Genomic DNA, 13,349 nt, shown 5'->3' with positions numbered 1-13,349 from the left:
TTGTGTCAAATCAATAAATTTGGGTTGAATACTCTACCCTCAAAAACTGTTGCGATCCCCTATACTTGTGGGTTATCACATACCTAATTGAAGAAACTTGGAACCGGACTCTGTCATACTTTGCAGACAGGGTCACCGTCGCTAATGCACAAGTTGACTTGAACAAGCCATGGTCCGAGAAGATGCAAAGACATCTGGACGATAAAGCAAAGAAGTCCCAAAGCCATAGCTGCAGGAAAGTGTATGCACTTAGGAATAATTGGGAGGTCAATGTGTGAGTCAAGTACGTTAAGGGTCACCAAAGAGGATAAAAAAAGCAAGCTGTCACCCTCGGCCCAACGTCATGTGAGTGCACTTGCAACAAGCCCAAGCTTGAGGGCTACCCTTGCAGTCATGTCCTCCGGGCGGCTGCAGATCAAAAAATCAGTGTTGAGCCATACATATTGCCGTACTTCAACATATACAATCTGTACAACTCCTTGAATGGTGAGTTCTGGGCCCGGGGCATTGATACGAACTACAAAATGTTGTGGCCAGATGGGCGGAAATGGGTTCCGAACGCTGACTTGATGAGAACCACCAAGGCACTACGTCAGTCTAGGCGTCGTCACAATGACATGGACCATAGCCAGATGGGAGAACCAAGGCGATGCCACATTTGTAGTTGTCCTAGGCATTCACGTAGGGAATGCCCATATCGAGCCAACAACACCGCATGATGTTGATATTGAAGGAAATATTCCCTAGAGGCAATATTAAAGTTGTTATTTTATATTTCCTTTATTATGATAATAGTTTATTATTCATGCTAGAATTGTATTGATCGGAAACCTAAATACATGTGTGAATACATAAACAAACACCGTGTCCTTAGTAAGCCTCTACTAGAGTAGCTCGTTGATCAAATATGGTTAAGGTTTCCTAACCATGGACATGTGTTGTCATTTGATAACATGATCACATCATTAGGATAATGTTGTGACGGACAAGACCCATCTATTAGCTTAGCATAATGATCGTTCAGTCTTATTGCTATTGCTTTCTTCATGTCAAATACATATTCCTTCGACTATGAGATAATTATGCCACTCTCGGATACAGGAGGAATGCCTTATGTGCTATCAAACATCACAATGTAACTGGGTGATTATAAAGATGATCTACATGTATCTTTGAAGGTCTATGTTGAGTTGGCATAGATCGAGATTAGGATTTGTCACTCTGAGTATCGAAGAGGTATCTCTTGGCCCTCTCGGTAATACACATCATAAGCTTTCAAGCAAACGACTAAGGAGTTAGTCACGAGGTGATGTATTATGGAACGAGTAAAGAGAGTTGCCGGTAACAAGATTGAAATAGGTATGAAGATACCAACGATCGAATCTCGGGCAAGTAACATACCGATGGACAAAGGGAATTATGTATGTTGTCATAACAGTTTGACCGATAAAGATCTTTGTAGAATATGTAGGAGCCAATATGGACATCCAGGTTCCGCTATTGGTTATCAACCAGAGAGGTGTCTCGGTCATGTCTACATAGTTCTCGAACCCATAGGGTCCGCACGCTTAACGTTCGTTGACGATATATGAGTTATGTGATTTGGTGACCGAATGTTGTTCGGAGTCCCGGATGAGATCACAGACATGACGAGGAGTCTCGAAATGGTCGAGAGGTAAAGATTGATATTTAGGACGATATTATTCAGACATTGAAAGTGTTCTGGAGGGTACTGGGTACATATCGGGTCACCTGAAGGGGTTCCGGACACCCCGTCAAAAGACATGGGCCTTATGGGCCAAGAGAGGAAACGCACCAGCCAAAAGGAGCTGGTGCGCCCCCATATGGTCCGGCCAAGAAGGAGAAGGAAAGAGGGGAAGGGAAAGGAAAGAGAGGGAATAGGATTCCCCCTTCCTTCCCTCTCCCCCTCTCTTTCCTTCCCCCTCCGGCAAATAAGGAAAGGGGGGCGCACCACTTGGGAGGACCCCAAGTAGGATTCGGCCTACTTGGGGCGCCGTGGCTAGTGGCTACTCCCTCCTCCCCCACTTATATATATGTGGGAGGGGGCGCCTAGCACCCCAGACAATTGTTAGCCGTGTGCGGCGCCCCCCTCCGCCGTTTACTCCCACGGTCCTATCTTCCTACTGATTAGGCTAAGCCCTACGCGGATCACTTCACCATCATCGTCACCACGCCGTCGTGCTGACGAAACTCATGTACTACCTCGACGTCTTGCTGGATCAAGAAGGCGAGGGATGTCACCGAGCTGAACGTGTGCATAACTCGGAGGTGTCGTACGTTCGGTACTTGATCGGTCGGAGCTAGAAGAAGTTCGACTACATCAACTGCATTGTCAAACGCTTCCGCTTAAGTTCTACGAAGGTACATAGACACACTCCCCCCTTGTTGCTATGCATCTCCTAGATAGAACTTGCGTGACCGTAGGATTTTTTTTGAAATTGCATGCTATGTTCCCCAACAGTGGTATCAGAGCTAGGTCTATGCGTAGATGATATGCATGAGTAGAACATAAAGAGTTGTGGGTGGTGACCATCATACTGCTTACCACCAATGTCTTATTTTGATTTGTCAGTATTGTTGGATGAAGCGTCCCGGACCAACCTTACATGACCACGTTCATGAGACCGGTTCCACCGATAGACATGAACTAGTTTTGCATAAAGGTGGCTGGCGGGTGTCTGTCTCTCCTACTTTAGTTGAATCAAATTTGACTGCAGGCGGTTCTTGAAGAAGGTTAAACAGCAAACTTGATGAAACACCGTTGTGGTTTTGATGCGTAGGTAAGAACGTTTCTTGCTAGAAGCTCGTAGCAGCCACGTTAAACTTGCAACAACAAAGTAGATGACATCTAACCTATTTTTGCAGGGCATGTTATGATGTGATATGGTCAAGACATGTTGTGATATATGTTATTGTATGAGATGATCATGTTTTGTAAAAGTTATTGGCAACCAACAGGAGCCTTATGGTTGTCTCTTTATTGTATGAAATGCAAACGCCATGTAATTGCTTTACTTTATCACTATGCGTCAGCGATAGTTAGAAGCTATAGTTGGCGAGACGACCACGATGCTACGATGGAGATCAAGGTGTCGAGCCGGTGACGATGGAGATCATGACGATGCTTTGTAGATGGAGATCAAAAGCACGAGATGATGATGGCCATATCATGTCACATATTTTGATTGCATGTAATGTTTATCTTTTGTGCATCTTATTTTGCTTAGTACAGCGGTAGCATTATAAAATGATCCCTTAACTAAAATTTCAAGGTATAAGTGTTCTCTCTGAGTATGCACCATTGCGACAGTTCGTCATGTTGAGACACCACATGATGGTCGGGTGTGATAGACTCTACGTTCACATACAATGAGTGCAAGATAGTTTTGCACATGCGGAATACTCGGATTAAACTTGACGAAACATGGCCTCCAAACACTGGAGATCGAAAGATCGAATGTGAATCATATAGTAGATATGATCAACATAGAGATGTTCACCATTGATGACTACCCCATCTCACGTGATGATCAGACATGGGTTAGTTGATTTGGATCACGTTACACTTAGATGACTTGAGGGATATCGGTTTAAGTGGGAGTTCTTAATTAATTTGATTAACGGAACTTAATTTATCATGAACTTAGTCCTGATAGTATTTGCAAATAATGTTGTAGATCAATAGCTCACGTTGTAGCTCCCCTATGTTTTTGATATGTTCCTAGAGAAAACTAAGTTGAAAGATGGTAGTAGCAATGATGCGGACTGGGTCTGTGATCTGAGGATTATCCTCATTGCTGCATAGAAAAATTATGTCCTTGATGCACCGCTGGGTGACAGACCTATTGCAGGAGCAGATGCAGACGTTATGAACATTTTGGCAAGCTCGGTATGATGACTACTTGATAGTTTAGTGCGCCATGCTTTACGGCTTAGAATCGGGCCTGCAAAGACGTTTTGAATGCCATGGAGCATATGAGATGTTCCAAGAGCTGAAATTGGTATTTCAGACTCATGCCCGTGTCGAGAGGTATGAGACCTCTGACAAGTACTTTGCCTACAAGATGGAGGAGAATAGCTCAGCCAGTGAGCATGTGCTCAGAATGTCTAGGTACTACAATCGCTTGAATCAAGTGGGAGTTAATCTTTTAGATAAGATAGTGATTGACATAGTTGTCTAGTCACTATCACCAAGCTACTAGAACTTCGTGATGAACTATAATATGCAAGGGATGATGAAAATGATTCTCGAGCCCTTCGCGATGCTGAAATCAGCGGAGGTAGAAATCAAGAAAGAGCATCAAGTGTTGATGGTTAACAAGACCACTAGTTTCAAGAAAAGGGCAAGGGAAAGAAAGGGGACTTCAAGAAGAATGGCAAGAAAGTTGCCACTCCTATGAAGAAGCCCAAAGCTGGGCCTAAGCCTGAAACCGAGTGCTTCTACTGCAAAGGGAATGGTCACTCGAAGCGGAACTGCCACAAATACTTGGCAGATAAGAAGGATGGCAAAGTGAACAAAGGTATATTTTATATACATGTTATTGATGTGTACTTTACTGGTGCTCATAGTAGCCCATGGGTATTTGATACCGGTTCAGTTGCTAAGATTAGTAACTCGAAACAGGAGTTGCAAAATGAACAAAGACTAGTTAAAGGCGAGGTGATGATGTGTGTTGGAAGTGATTTCAAGGTTGATAAGATCACCATTGCATACTCCCTCTACCTTCGAGATTAGTGTTGAACCTAAATAAATGTTATTTGGTGTTTGCGTTGAGCATGAATATGATTGGATCATGTTTATTGCAATACGGTTATTCATTTAAGTTGGAGAATAATTGTTTTCAGGTTACATGAATAAAACCTTCTATGGTCATACACCCAATGTAAATGGTTTATTGAATCTCAATTGTAGTAATACACATATTCATAATATTGATGCCAAAAGATGCAAAGTTGATAATGATATTGCAACATACTTGTGGCACTGCCGTTTTGGTCATATTGGTGTAAATCGCATGAAGAAACTCCATGCAGATGGACTTTTGGAATCACATGATTATGAGTCGTTTGATACTTGTGAACCATGCCTCATGGGAAATATGACTAAAACTCCGTTCTTAGGAACAATGGAGCAAGCTGATGACTTATTGGATATAATACACATCGATGTATGCGGTCCGATGAGTGTTGAGACAGCGGCGAGTATCGTTATTTTCTGATTTTCACAGATGATTTGAGCAGATATGGGTATATATACTTAATGAAACACAAGTATGAAACATTTGAAAAGTTCAAAGAATTTCAGAGTGAAGTAAAGAATCATCGTAACCATAAAATAAAGTTTCTACGATCTAATCGCGGAGGCGAATATTTGAGTTACGAGTTTGGCCTTTATTTAAAACAATGTGGAATAGTTTCACAACTCGCGCCACCTGGAACACCATGGCGTAATGGTGTGTCCGAACATCATAACCGTACTTTATTGGTTATGGTGCATTGTATGATGTCTCTTACCGATTTACAACTATCGTTTTGGGGTTATGCATTAGAGACAACTGCATTCACATTAAATAGGGCACCGTCTAAATCTGTTGAGACGACACTATGAACTATGGTTTTTCAAGAAACCTAAGATGTCGTTTCTTAAAGTTTGGGGTTGCGACACTTATGTCAAAAGGCTTCAACCTGATAAGCTCGAACCCAAATCGGAGAAGTGCGTCTTCATAGGATACCCTAAGAAAAAAATTGGGTACACCTACTACCACAGATCCGAAGGCAAGACCTTTGTTGCGAAGAACATAACCTCTCTAGAGAAGGAGTTTCTCTCTAAAGAAGTGAGTGGGAGGAAAGTAGAACTTGATGAGGTAACTGTACCTTCTCTCAAATTGGAAAGTAGCACATCTGAGAAATCTGTTCCCGTGATGCCTACACCAACTAGAGAGGAAGCAAATGATAATGATCATGAAACTTCAGATCAAGTTGCTACTGAACCTCGGAGGTCAACCAGAGTACGATCCACACCAAATTGGTACGGTAATCCTGTTATGGAAGTCATGTTACTAAACCATGGCGAACCTACGAACTATGAAGAAGCTATGATGAGCCCAGATTCCGACAGATGGCTTGAGGCCATGAAATATGAGGTAGGATCCATGTATGAGAACAAAGTGTGGACTTTGGTGGACTTGCCCGATGATCGACAAGACATAGAGAATAAATAGATCTTTAATAAGAAGACTGACTCTAATGGTAATGTTACTGTCTACAAAGCTCGACTTGTTGCAGAAGGTTTTCGACAAGTTCAGGGGGTTGACTATGATGAGACTTTCTCACCCATAGCGATGCTTAAGTCTGTCCGAATCATGTTAGCAATTTCCACATTTTATGATTATGAAATCTGGCAAATGGACGTCAAAACTGCATTCCTTAATGGATTTCTTAAAGAAGAGTTGTATATGATGCAACCAGAAGGTTTTGTCGATCCTAAAGATGCTAACAAAGTGTGCAAGCTCCAGTGATCCATCTATGGATTGGTGCAAGCATCTCAGAGTTGGAATATACACTTTGATGAGGTGATCAAAGCATATGGTTTTATACAGACTTACGGTGAAGCATGTATTTACAAGAAAGTGAGTGGGAGCTCTGTAGCATTTCTGATGTTATATGTGGATGACATATTGATGATTGGAAATGATATAGAATTTCTGGATAGCATAGAAGGATACTTGAATAAGAATTTTTCAAGGAAAGACCTCGGTGAAGTTGCTTACATATTAGGCATCAAGATCTATAGAGATAGATCAAGACGCTTAATAAGATTTTCAATGAGTACATACCTTGACAAGATTTTGAAGGAGTTCAAACTGGATCGGTCAAAGAAGGAGTTCTAGCCTGTATTGTAAGGTACGAAGTTGAGTAAGACTCAAAACCCGACCATGGCAGAAGATAGAGAGAGAATGAAAGTCATTCTCTATGCCTCAGCCATAGGTTCTATAAAGTATGCCATGTTGTGTAGCTTGCCATGAGTTTGGTAAGGGTTGTAATAGTGATCTAGGAGTAGATCACTGGAGATGGTCAAAATTAATGATCCTTAGCTACCTAAGAAGACTAAGGAAATATTTCTCGGTTATGGAGGTGATAAAGAGTTCGTCGTAAAGGGTTACGTCGATGCAGTTAAACAATGTCAGAGGACTCTCAGTCTCAATCTAGATACATATTGAAAGTGGGAGCAATTAGCTAGAGTAGCTCCATGCAGAGCATTGTTGACATAGAAATTTGCAAAATACATACGGCTCTGAATGTGGCAGACCCGTTGACTAAAACTGTCTCACAAGCAAAACATGATCACACCTTAGTACTCTTGGGTGTTAATCACATGGCGATGTGAACTAGATTATTGACTCTAGTAAACCCTTTCGGTGTTGGTCACATGATGATGTGAACTATTGGTGTTAATCACATGACAATGTGAACTAGATTATTGACTCTAGTGCAAGTGGGAGACTGAAGGAAATATGCCCTAGAGGAAATAATAAAGTTGTTATTTTATATTTACTTATTCATGATGAAGGTTTATTATTCATGCTAAAATTGTATTGATCGAAACCTAAATACATGTGTCAATACATAAACAAACACTGTGTCCCTAGTAAGCCTCTACTAGACTAGCTCGTTGATCAAAGATGGTTAAGGTTTCCTAACCATGGACATGCGTTTTCATTTGATAACATGATCACATCATTAGGAGAATTATGTGATGGACAAGACCCATTTTTTAGCTTTGCATAATGATCGTTCAGTTTTATTGTTATTGCTTTCTTCATGTCAAATACATATTCCTTCGACTATGAGATTATGCAACTCCTGGATACCGGAGAAATGCCTTATGTGGTATCAAACGTGACAATGTAATTGGGTGATTATAAATATGCTCTATAGGTATCTCCAAAGGTGTTTGTTGAGTTGGCATAGATCGAGATTAGGATTTGTCACTCCGAGTATCGAAGAGGTATCTCTGGGCCCTCTCAGTAATACACATCATAAGCTTGCAAGCAAATGACTAAGGAGTTAGTCACGAGGTCATGTATTACGGAACGAGTAAAGAGACTTGCCGGTGACGATATTGAAGTAGGTATGAAGATACCGATGATCAAATCTCGGGCAATTAACATACCGACGGACAAAAGGAATTACGTTTGTTGTCATAATGGTTCGACCGATAAAGATCTTCGTAGAATATGTAGGAGCCAATATGGGCATCCAGTTTCCGCTATTGGTTATTGACTGGAGAGGTGTCTCGGTCATGTCTACATAGTTCTCGAACCCATAGGGTCTGCACGCTTAACGTCCGTTGACGATATAGTATTATATGAGTTATGTGATTTGGTGACTGAATGTTGTTCGGAGTACCGGATGAGATCACAGACATGACGAGGAGTCTCAAAATGGCCGAGGGATAAATATTGATATATAGGACGATGGTATTCGGACACCGAAAGTGTTTCAGCGGTTACCGGGTACTTATCGGGTCACTGGAAGGGGTTCCGGGCACCCCCGGCAAAAGATATGGGCCTTATGAGCCAAGAGGGGAAAAACACCAGCCACAAGGGGCTGGTGCGCCCCCCGTTTGGACCGGCCTAAGGAGGAGAAGGAAAGGGGAGAAGGGAAAGGAATGTGTGGATTAGGATTCCCACTTCCTTGTCTCTTCCCCTAGGGGGCGCATGGTAAGGCAGGGCCCCTAGGGGGATGATGGCCAGCCCTAGGGCGCGCCCTGGCCTCTCCCCTCCCCCTCCCACCTCTATATAGGTGGGAGGAGGGCTCCTAGCACACCCAGATCATTTTCTAGCCGTGTGTTGTGCCCCCCTCCACCGTTTACACCCCCGGTCATATTTTCGTATCGCTTAGGCGAAGCCCTGCGGAGATCACTTCACCATCACCGTGACCACGCTGTCATGCTGACGGAACTCATCTACTACCTGGACGTCTTGCTGGATCAAGAAGGCTAGGGACGTCACCGAGCTGTACGTGTGCAGAACGCAGAGGTGTCGTGCGTTCGGTACTTGATTGGTTGAAGTGCGAAGAAGTTCGACTACATGAACCCCGTTGTGAAACGCTTCCACTTACAGTCTATGAGGGTACATAGACACCCTCTTCCCCTCATTGCTATGCATCTCCATGGATAGATCATTGCGTGTGCATAGAATTTTTTTCGTTTTCCATGCAACGATTCCCAACGGAAGGCAAGCAGGCCTGGGGCCCAGCTCGGAAGTCAACATACAAACGTATTCAAGACTACATGCACTACAAAAAAAGACACATCCGTGACATTTTGGGTCGAACAATTTTTTTCTGTCATGCTTATGACACTTCTATGACGATAATTGTGACAAAACCCGGTATCATCATAGATGTGGTAGGCTCCTACTTCTATGACAAATAATCATGACAGAAAATGGGCTTTTCGTCCTGGGTGGGCCGGAGACGCAACTGCATGATATTCTCTGGGCCATCCATGATGCAAAAAACTATGGTAGAAGCGAGGGTGAGGAAAATTTCAGGGAGTTCCCGGTTACGATGGGTGGTCGGGGCCGAGCGATGCGCGTTTCTCTCGTACACGTACGCGTGTGCGAGGCGCTGGGCTCTAACTGAACCCGAGCAAGGCGTTGGGCTCTAATTGAACCCGAGCGATTGCACTAGCTATGTTACTGAACCCGAGCGATTAATCCCTTGCTATTAACTGAACCCGAGTGATTCCTTCGCTACTGCTGCTAACTGAAGCCGATCAAACCCGGCTGCCTCCTTCCCTTGATGAACAATGAGCGTTATTGGGGTGGTGTTGCCTCTGGATGAACAAGACCCCAATCGAGCCAGTTGGGGTGGATGAAAAGGACCCCGTGGAGGGCTGGATGAACAGGACGACCCCGTGGAGGGTTGGTTGAACAGTAGCTGGTGGAGGGCTGGATGAACAGTAGCCTGTGGAGGCGTGGTTGAACAGGACCCCGTGGAGAGGGCTGGTTGAACAGTAGCCGGTGGAGGAGCGGTTGAGGCTGGATGAACAGGAGCCCGTGGATGAACAGTCGCAGGTGGAGGCTGGAGGAGGTCGACGGTGGATGAACAGTAACCCGTGGAGGCTGGAGGAGGTCGACGATGGAGATGACTAGTATCCCGTGGAGTCCCATTTTGCGGTACGCCACACCCCTTCCGATGAACAAGACCCCCGTTTCAACCATAGCGCTCCAACACAAGTCCGTTTCCTTCGTTTTGCGGTACGCCACACCCCTCCCGATCAACAGGACCCCGTTTCGACCGCAGAGGTCCAAGAGATGTATGTTTCCTCCGTTTTGCGGTATGCCAGACCCCTCCCAATGAACAGGATCCCGTTTCGACCGTGGCCGATCGAACACAAGGCTGTTTCCTCCATTCTACGGTACGCCAGGCCCCGTTTCGATCGGCTATTCCGTCCAAGACATTTGGCTCTTGATGAACACGACGTATTCTGTTGCCTCCCGATGAACACGACGCATTCCGTTGCCTCCCCATGAACACGACGACGACGCAGATTCTCCGTTCCGACCAAGCCATGTACACGAGCTCTGGCTGTACGTATGTGCGAGTAGGCGTTCGAGACCGTGCCCGTATGTACGTACATGGCCGTATTTACTTTCTTGCACCCTGGCCGCTATACGTACGTGTACACGATATTAACGGGATTGCGTGACATGCTACGTGCGGGCCTCTACTACGACACGTGCCCTTCCTTACACAGCTACGGTTCATTGCTGCAGCCTGCAGACAGACCGATCGACTAGTATGTACGTACACGTTCGCAACCAGAATGACAACGCTACGTATGCTTCGACCAGGTGGGTCCCGACTGTCAGGAACTTCCTTGTGTGGGAAGATGTAGTTGGTGGGTCCCATCAGTCTGGGGGCGAATCATTTTTTTGCCCATAATATAGACGCACTTCCTTGCGTGCGAAGATGTAGCTGGTGGGTCCCAATAGTCAGGGAGGAAATGTTTTTTTCACGAAATATAGTCGCCCGTCCGGTGGGTCCTGCTGTCAGGTGGAGGAATCATTATTTTCCACGTAATAAGGAGGTACTTCCTTGCTGCGGCCGTGGACCCAGCTGTCATCCTCTCCACGTACAGTACTCTTATAAATGGAAGTCTTTCATTGACCACATTGACCAGGCCCCGCCAAGAGCACCAAGGCGATGGACGACGACGAGGCCTAGGAAGGGGATGACGCGAAGTCGGGGAAGACGCAGCAGTGGATGCCCACACGGAGAGGAGTACGACGGTTCACTGGTTCGGCTGCGGTGTGAGGCTACCGTCACTGCAGGGCCTGGCCAGCAGTGGGAATAGTAGGGGGCGGTGTGGCCTCCGCGGCAGCATAGCCGGCCACGAGAGGGAGGAGCATGCGGCACGACCGGCTCTACATTGGGCGGCCGGAGCAAGAAGACCAGAGGTTGAAGAAGCACTATGGCCGTTGGGTGGACATCGTACGGTCAGTAGAGCTAGAATCGTTCATATTGACTAAGTTGACAAAGCCCTCCGTCCCCATCAACTTAGTAGGCCCACAAGTCAGCCTCCCACTATGGTGGGTCCCAGCTAGCAGGGGGAGTATTCATTTTTTTGTGCGTAATAAGGAGGCACTTCCTTGCGTGCGAAGATATAGTTGGTGGGTCCGAGCTGACAGCGGAGGGGGACATTTTTTTCGTGAAATATAGAGGCCCTTCCGATGGGTCCTAGCTGTCAGGTGGAGGAATGATTATTATGCATGTAATAAGGAGGCATTTCCTTGTGTGGGCCCCTACTGTCAGCCTCTTTCGATGGCTGTTGTTTGTTGACCATGTTGATCTCGCCGTGCCGAGAGCACAAACGCGATGCACGAGGGCGAGGCCCGGGAAGGGAACAACCATGTAACGCCCCAGATACAATTTTCCATATTCGTAACTCCGACTCTTGCCTTTTCCGGAGATGCTATATGATATTTCCTTCGTGGTTGGGTTTTGTCGTTTGTTTTGCATTTTGTTCTTGTTATGCATCTCATCTCATAGCATCATGTGCATCGCATCCATACGTTTTCATAAAACTTGCATCCGTTGGGGTTCCGCCGGTTCTCTCTGTTGTCCGTTCCGAGCCCAGACACACTCGCAGGCGCCCGCGGCACCTCCGAAATATTATTTTATAAGTGGCATAAAAATGTTCTCGGAATGGGTTGCAACTTGTCGTGCGGTCTTATTATTGTGTAGACAGGCCGCCTGCCAAGTTTCATCGCATTCGGAGTCCATTTGACAACCCAACCGTTAAACCTACAACCGCAATATAGCCGGTCTATCGTTGGACGTTTTCGGTCTCCGAAAACCCTGCCGGGCTGCTTTCCTCTTCTCTTCTCTCAGCCCACTAACCCCTTCTAGCCCACCTATCTAACCCCCTCCGCTCCGGACCGTTGGATCGAGATCCGATGTCCGAAAACGGAGCAGAAACCCCCCAAACCCTAGCAATTTTGCTATATATGGACACCCCTTGTCCATTTTGGGCAGCCTAACCCCCCTCCACCTACCTCTAGCCTTCCCCCTCCTCGGATTCAGCGCCGCCCCACTCCACCCGCGCCACTTGGCCGCGCCGCCGCCACGCCCTTCAGCCACTCCCCGCGTGCCACCTCACCCTCCAGCGTCGCCGCAGCCACCCAGGCGCTGCCACATGTTCCCGCATCGCCCCTGCCGCCGTTTCCACCGCCACGGCCCGCAAGGCCCATCCGCGGCCCGCCGCCGGGCCGGATCGGGCTCGAGCTCCCGCTGCCGTCCCCCGCTCGCCCTGGCTCCCTTCGCCTCGCGCCTGAGCTCGCTCGCCCCTGTGCCCCGACCTCCTCCTCGTCGGCCGTCGCCGCCGCCGTCCGGGAGCCGCCTCCGCCGAATCCCTCCATCCTCCGCTGCTGCGGATCTTCCGCCCCATCCTCGAATGTCGCCGCCGCCATGGTCCTCGTGTCCCCTCACCAACTCTCTCTCTCCCGCGGCGCCTCGCGCCGCCGCCCGTCGCCATAGTTCGTCGTCCGGCCCCGCCTCCGGCCAGATCCGGGCAGGAGCGCCCGGACCCCCCTATCCCCGTCGTCCGCCGACCCTCTTGACGCCGCCCCGCTCGTCGCCAAGACCACCGCCTCGCTCGTCCTCTGGTTCGGGAGGAAGACGCTCCCTGCGCGCGTTGACCAGCGCCAGCGCGAGGGTCGCGCCTGGGCCGGCTTCGCCTCGGCCCAGCTAGCTCCACCTGCCCTGCCTCTTCCACCGACCGGGCCTTGGCCCAGGGTGAGCAGCCCCCCAGCGCCCCT

This window comes from Triticum dicoccoides, chromosome 5B, assembly GCF_002162155.2.
Source record: "Triticum dicoccoides isolate Atlit2015 ecotype Zavitan chromosome 5B, WEW_v2.0, whole genome shotgun sequence".
NCBI lineage: Eukaryota > Viridiplantae > Streptophyta > Magnoliopsida > Poales > Poaceae > Triticum > Triticum dicoccoides.
This window is presented reverse-complemented; position numbering follows the sequence as displayed.